Consider the following 7,934-nt stretch of genomic DNA (forward strand, 5'->3'; position numbering starts at 1 on the left):
AATCTGTTATCATTAGGAGATTTGTTCAATAAAATTTGCATTATACTCCAAAGGTTGATGGCTTGAAGATTATACTGACTGTCATTTGCATCGACTATTTAGGAAAATCAGCGAAAAGTAACATTTGCATAATAATTTGGTAGTGTATATGCTGCTTCACATAGTATCTATGTTTCTCCCTATAGTATTACTATAAATGCTGTTTTCCGTAGTTTGTATGCTGCTGCCCTATGGTGTATTTGCTGCTTTCCTTAGTATTATATGCTGCTCTTCATAGTATATATGCTGCTCTCTATATTATTATATTCTGCTCTCCATAGTATTATTGTAACGGCTGCCGCGCCGTTCCCCAACTTCCCCACGGCCTCTGCTCCGGTTCCTGCGCCCTCCATTCCCTCGTGCTCATCCCGAGCTCCACTTACCAGATCCGGACGCTCTGCTGGCCCTGGGCAGCGTCAGGTAAGTGCATCCCTTACCTCCCTCCGCGGCCGTCACCCTCGATGTGCGGCTGCAGCCACTAGAGGACGCGCGCACTGACTCGGTCTTTCTTAAAGGGCCAGCGCGCGCCTTAATTCAAAGACTTCCTGTTTAAGGATCCTCCTTCCTCTAATCCATGCTTGTTAAACCAAGTTTGCCGTGAGCTTCCCTGTAACCTGGTTCTCTGTTTCCATCCCTTCTGCCTTTGTCTAGATTTCCCATTGTAACCTCTGCCTGAACTTGACTATCCTTGCCTGCCGCCTGCCTTGACCCATTGCTATCCATACCCGTTACGACGTCTGCTGTCTGTCCTGACTTCTGGCCTCACCATCTGACCGCCTCTAAACCCGCTGTGCCAAGCGTTGCCCTTGGTTCCAAGCACCCTCTCCCAGACGACACAGAGGATCCACAACCAAACCGGTGAGAACCGTTATAATTATATGCTGCTCTTCATAGTATATATGCTGCTCTCCATAGTATTTTATGCTGCTTCCCATAGTATAGATGCTGCTTCCCATAGTATAGATGCTGCTTCCCATAGTATATATGCTGCTTCCCATAGTCTATATGCTGCTTCCTATAGTATATATGCTGCTTCCTATAGTATATATATGGTGCTCTTCATAGTCTATATGCTGCTTCCTTTAGTATATATGCTGCTCTTCATAGTATATATGCTGCTCTCCATAGTATTTTATGCTGCTTCCCAAAGTATAGATGCTGCTTCCCATAGTATAGATGCTGCTTCCCATAGTATATATGCTGCTTCCCATAGTCTATATGCTGCTTCCTATAGTATATATATGGTGCTCTTCATAGTCTATATGCTGCTTCCTTTAGTATATATGCTGCTCTTCATAGTATATATGCTGCTCTCCATAGTATTATATGCTGCTCTTCATAGTATACATGCTGCTCTCCATAGTATACATGCTGCTCTCCATAGTATTATATGTTGCTTCCCATAGTATGTATGCGGCTTCCCATAGTATGTATGCGGCTTCCCATAGTATATATGTGGCTGCCCATAGTCTATGTGCGGCTTCCCATAGTATATATGTGGCTGCCCATAGTCTATATGCTGCTTTCCATAGTCTATATGCTGCTTCCTATAGTATATATGCTGCGCAGCATAGTCTATATACTGCTCCCCATAGTGTATATTCTGCTTCCCATATTATATATTCTGAGCTTCCTAGTATATATGATGCTTTCTATAGTATATATGTTGCTCTTCATAGTATATATGCTGCTCTTCATAGTATATATGCTGCTCTTCATAGTGTATATACTGCTTCCTGTAGTTTATATGCTGCTCCCACGGTATATATGCTGCTTTCTATAGTATTATATGCAGCTCTTCATAGTATATATGCTGCCCCCCATAGTATATATGCTGCTCTTCATAGTATACTGTATATACTGCTCTTCATAGTATATATACTGCTTTCCGTAGTTTATATGCTGCTCTTCATAGTATATATGCTGCTCCCATAGTATATATGCTGCTCTTCATAGTATATATACTGCTCTTCATAGTATATATGCTGCTCCCATAGTATATATGCTGCTCTTCATAGTATATATACTGCTCTTCATAGTATTATATGCTGCTCCCATAGTATATATGCTGCTCTTCATAGTATATATACATCTCCTCATAGTATATATGCTGCTCTTCATAGTATATATGCTGCTCCCATGGTATATATGCTGCTTTCCATAGTATTATATGCTGCTCTTCATAGTATATATGCTGCCCCCCATAGTATATATGCTGCTCTTCATAGTATATATGCTGCTCCCATAGTATATATGCTGCTCTTCATAGTATATATGCTGCTCCCATGGTATATATGCTGCTTTCCGTAGTTTATATGCTGCTCTTCATAGTATATATGCTGCTCCCATGGTATATATGCTGCTTTCCATAGTATTATATGCTGCTCTTCATAGTATATATGCTGATCCCCGTAGTATATATGAGAATAGATGAGAATGTCATCCAGTTAGACCAGAACAAATTGCTAAAAATCATCCCGGAAGAGGTTGTTTTCAGACTGCTGAAATCTGGCGAGGGCAGTGCATCGCCCAAAGACATGACAACATCCTCATAATGCCCGTCCCGAGTGGTAAATACCGCGTACTACTCATCTCATTCCTTGATTTAGATCAAGTTATAAGCTCATTAATCCATCTTAGTAAAGATAGAGGCCCCTTGATACTGGCAAATACCTTGGAGATAAGCGGAAGCCGGCAGTCGTTTTTCATAGTGATCTTATTTAGACCAGAATACTGAAGTCATGGACTCATGGATGATGATTTGTAACCGGATACGGCCGTCCACCGCGAATAGAGAGCCACCAATAGGGGGCATGTTCTGTAACTTCTCCTTTTAAGCTCTCTCTCCAGATATTGAGGCTGTTAGGACAAGCTGCGTGTTGCGGTTTTTAGTAGGTTGAGCAATGATTTCCCAATTTCTGTATCAATTCCTCACAGTTTTCAAGACCTCTGCTTGCCATCATTGAATATGAACCTTCAATGTTTGATTTTAATTGCAGTAGCGGTAAGCAATGAACGTTTCTATTGAATGACGGCAAGCAGAAATGTAAAAAAATATGAAGTTGATACAGAAAGTATGTTTTTTATTCTACGGATATTTGATGAAACTGGAACATTCCTTTTTATCATTGTCTAATGTTCTGATCCAGCTGACAAAGAATATAGATTTTTTTAATACAGTCGAAAAAGGACACCACACAGTTCAGTGTCATAGGGGAATCAGCGCACACAAAAAATACAAGTATTATCTAAGCTTAAAGGAGAAGTAGCCAAGAGCTGGCAGGACCACAGATGCTAAACCTGGAAAATTTAATATTGCACCAACCCCCCCCACCCCCGGTGTTTTTAGGACATGGATAGTATACCCATCCTCAGATAGGACAGGGTCCCAACAGTCACAACACAGAGCCCAGAGCATCCACCAATTCCTCCATCAATGGCGAAACGAGTTGCAGCCAATGCCTAGCAATAACTTTACAGGTGTGATAGAGTATTTTAGCAATGGCTAGCTACCACATAACATCAGCAGGGATCTCTCCCACATATCCCAGTAAACCTGTCAGTGGGGTATTAGGTAAACATGTCCCATATTCTGTGTTGTCCAAATGGTTTTTACAGGTAAATCTCTGTTACCTGCAAAATATTTTCTCCACCAAGAATGAGTCAGATGATCCCGAGCCTTCACTCTCTGTTATGGTGTTGATGTTTTACAAGGCTTTTAAATAAGTTGAAAAACATCTAATAATATGAAGCGTAGTTCAATGGTGACATTAATGTGGCAGGAAGTAGCTAGCTTTTCCTCCTGCCTGGAATTTTGTAGGTATTAATATAGCTGGCAATGGTATTGAGGCAATGACTGTGGCTGGGAGTATTTATGAAAGCACTAGTGGGCTTCCTACGTACACCTCTGACACCTACAATTGCCTATACAAAAAATACACAATCACAATCTATAAAGTACAAAATAAAATAAAAAAACTTTTGAGTAGAAATGTTATACAAATTTACAATTCATGATTTAATAAAATATAATCCGACTATAATACATATAAATGAACACAATCCCTGGGAAGAATGTGATGTGGGGTGAATGTAAGAGAGAATGACTCCTTAAAGGGTTTTGCATAATTTAAAAAATTCTGCATTTGGGCTCAAACTAGAAAAAATACCAGGCTGTGTAATATACTTAGAGATTCCACTCCAGCCCTCGCGTCTAGTGTGCTCCCCAGCGTTCCTGTTGCACCTCTGTGCTGACCGGACATGATCATCAGGTAACCGCAGGGGAAAGTCCAACACAGATCTCCAGATTAGAAAATCTCCAGCGATAAATACACAAGATAATTTTGCCTTGATTCCTGTCATGACCCCGCAGGACGCCAGGTTTGCTTACCTCCTGATGGCCGCAGCCATGGATCAGTGAGTGCTGGTCCCCGTCTCCTCCTCAGGAGATCCCAGCGCTCACTTCCGCTTCACTCTGCTGTGTCCCGTAGGGTGCCTGAATTAAAGACCAAATTAGCCCATGAGCACACTAAACTATAAGAAGGGCTCTGCCCCTTCCTGCATTGCCTGAGCGTTTTTGTCGTTACCCTAGTTGGTCTCTGCAAATGGTCTCCTAAGTATCTTCCAGTTCCAAGTGTTCCCGTTCCTGCTACCTGTATCCCGAGTTATCCTGCTTCAAGCTCCGTATTGAGTTGGAGTCATGCTGCGCTGAGTACTATGCCTGTCCTGCTACACCACGCCTGGTGTCTGCCTGCTGCCTAAGTCCCATCCGAGCCTATCTTCCTACTGTCTGAAGCTACCATAGGTACACCTATACAAACTATAGACTTTGACCTGTGTCCTGTTGGCCAGCTGCCATACCGTTAAGGCGGTACGGCCTAGTGGGTCCACGCACCCAACGTGACAATTCCGACAAGTGAACCGATACTTAGGAAAGGGGAATATATTAAAAAAGATATTTACATTGATGGGAATTAATTTCCTCCATAGAGAATGGTTATAAAGCCGAGTGACAACCATTATGGTCATCATCAGAACTCCTCCATGACTTTCCCGGACTCTCCCCTCTCCTCAGCCTCATAACTCTGTATATTTACCCATCAAGCAGAAAACACATGAAGTGAAAGGTGAAAGAGAAAACAGAAGAACAGAGTTTTTAAAATATTTTTTTTTAATTTCCGCAATAATAATAATGAATTAACTAAATCCAGGTGCCAAATTTAGGAAAGGTATTGCCGCTGATGATGATTGATGTTCGGGCTCTACATGTTGTCTCATGGCTTTGTGTTTGATGTCCTATATGCCGCCTCAAATAAAATCCTTTCTTTCCCTTTCGAGGATCCAGTAAGTCTTCGTTGACTTTTCAATGTTTGTTGATAAAAAAGTTATATTCTGCGTTTTTCCTTTTTATAAGATGTCAAATTGCGCGTATTAAAATGTGATGATGGTTCTTCATGGTGACCTGTAGAAGAACACATACGTTATAACCAGAAGAACATCCACACACACCTACTATTTACGAGGGGGTGGCTGCTTAGTATTAATATTGCACACAGATACTTCTGAAAGGATGCCAGTCACACGGTTGACACATACTCACTGATGTATTGATGTTCTGGTGTCCATATCTGATGAAAATTATCGATGGCAATGTCTAGAAAAAAGAGGAAGGAATGACTTAAACACATTGACTGTAGTTATATACATAATACACATCCAGAATAACTGTCCCGGACTGGGGAGGGTCTCAGATACTTACTGTTCATTCTGATTCTTTACTGCCCATATCTGAAACTGTAGATGTTATTATCTAGAAAAAGGGCAATAAATTAAGCAGATTGATTGACAGGTCACTTTCACGTGGCAGTATTTTGGTCATTATTTTCCACCAGTATTTATAAGCCAATACCAGAAGCAAAACATAAATATAAAAAGTAGAATGGAAAGATTTGTAACTTCATGTTTTGGACCAACTCCTGGTTTTTGCTTATAAATACTGATACAAAATAATATATAAAAACTGCTGTGTGAATGTGGCCTTATATCCTTATAGGACATAAAATACAAACAGAATACATGTCCTGGACTGGGAAATGTCCCTGACTGGGGAGAGTCTCGTATACTGACTACTGATGTTCTGATGTTTTTCTAATATTTTGCTGCACATAGCTGATAGAAATTGTTGATGTTATTGTCTATAAAAAAAGGAAAGGAATGGGTTAAGGAAATTGTTTGACTGTAGCTACGGTATATACACATGTGGTTTATACAAACTATACACATAATACACATACAGAATATAAGTCCTGGACAAGAATGGCCTGGTCTGGTGGGGGTCTCCTATACTCACCCTTTATTCCGATGTTTTTCTTCCCATTACACTTGATGTTATTGTCTAGAAAGAAGGGACAGAGTTAAGCAGATTAATTGACAGGTCATTTGTCAGTTTCACACAGCAGTATTTCGGTCAGTATTTTGCTTCAGTTTTTTTTTAAAGCTAAAAGTAGAAACAGAATAAATAGAAAAAGTAAAATGGAAAGATTTGCACCTCTTTCAAGTTTTGAACCTACTCCTGGTTTAGGATTATAAATACTAATACAAAATAATAAGAAAGATACTGTGTAAAAGTGGCCTTATAGCTATAGACTATATCAGGATTCAAACCCAAAAACTCCTGTGTCCGAGGCAGTAGCTCTTCTCTTTGAGCTATAGGGGATGTTGGACAGCTCCACTGCTGAATCTGTTGTGTCGGTCTTATTGACTTTTGCCTCTGGATTCCTTTCCTTTAATGCCTTTTAGGTCTCACTCTTTTGGCTTACTATATAAACCTGTCCCTTGCCCTTCCTGAGTGTCAGACCATTGATGTTCCTGCCTGTAGTCTAGTTCCTTTCTCTACAAACTGTAGCAGCTTATTTGTGTACCGAAATGTAATTCATCCCTGACCATGTCTCTGCTTTATGCTACAACTTGTTGCTGCTTATCTGTGTACTGATGGCTCCAGTCAACAATAGCAGCCATGCTGCAGTACTGCAGATCTTCTCCTATTCAAATGAATAGGAGCAGTACTGCAGCATGGCCGCTATACAATTTACGGAGCCATCTGCTTCCGACACCTGCCACTGCATAACATCTAGAGCCCAGAGGAATCTGGAATAGTTGATCGGTGCAGGGTCTTGGTTTTGCACCCCCACCAATCATATACTGATGATCTATCCTGTGGATATGTTATCAGTATAAAAAAAAAAACGCCCTGTGCCTATACAACCCCTTTAAACGGATTAATTTAGTTATAGCTATATACATAATACAAAGACGGAATACATGTCCTGGACTGGAGACAGTCCCTGTCTGGGGCGGGGGGTCTCGTATACTCACTTCTGATGTCCTGATGTTATGCTGCCCAAGTCTAATGAAAATTATTGATGTTAATGTCTAGTAAAAAATGTTAGGAATTAGTTATACAGATTGGTTGACTTATAGATATACAGTATATGCAAAGACAGAATACATGTCCTGGACTGGAGAATTCCCCTGTCTGGGGTGGGTCTTTTATAGTCACTAATGATGTTAAGATGTTATGCTGCCAATGTCTCATGAAAATTATTGATGTTAGTGTCTATAAAAAAAAAAGGGAAGAGATAAGTTAAAGCGGTTGTCCGGGCACAGGGCGGTTTTTCATACTGATTATGTATGCAGGATAGGTCATCTGTATATAATTGGTTGAGGTTCGACACCCGGACCCCCGCACCAATTAGCTGCTCCGGCTGACTTTGGGCACCGGATGTCCGTGCCGGAAGCAGATGGCTCCGGTCACAGTATAGCGGCCATTCTTCAAGACAGCAGTTCTGCTCCTATTCAAGTGAATAGGAACAGGGTTGCAGTACTGCAGCACGGCC

At 40.9% G+C, this 7,934-nt stretch overlaps 1 long non-coding RNA gene across 1 annotated transcript; it reads right to left on the reverse strand.

The window, feature by feature from the left end:
• Positions 1-5,219: 5,219 nt before the first annotated feature.
• On the reverse strand, positions 5,220-5,953 carry LOC142760659 (uncharacterized). The gene is made up of 3 exons (XR_012883339.1): positions 5,798-5,953; positions 5,639-5,692; positions 5,220-5,500 (listed from the first exon to the last, which is right to left on the reverse strand). It is a non-coding gene; the product is annotated as an uncharacterized LOC142760659 (long non-coding RNA).
• Between the last annotated feature and the right edge of the window lie 1,981 nt (positions 5,954-7,934).

This window comes from Rhinoderma darwinii, chromosome 4 (genome assembly GCF_050947455.1).
Source record: "Rhinoderma darwinii isolate aRhiDar2 chromosome 4, aRhiDar2.hap1, whole genome shotgun sequence".
Lineage (NCBI taxonomy): Eukaryota > Metazoa > Chordata > Amphibia > Anura > Rhinodermatidae > Rhinoderma > Rhinoderma darwinii.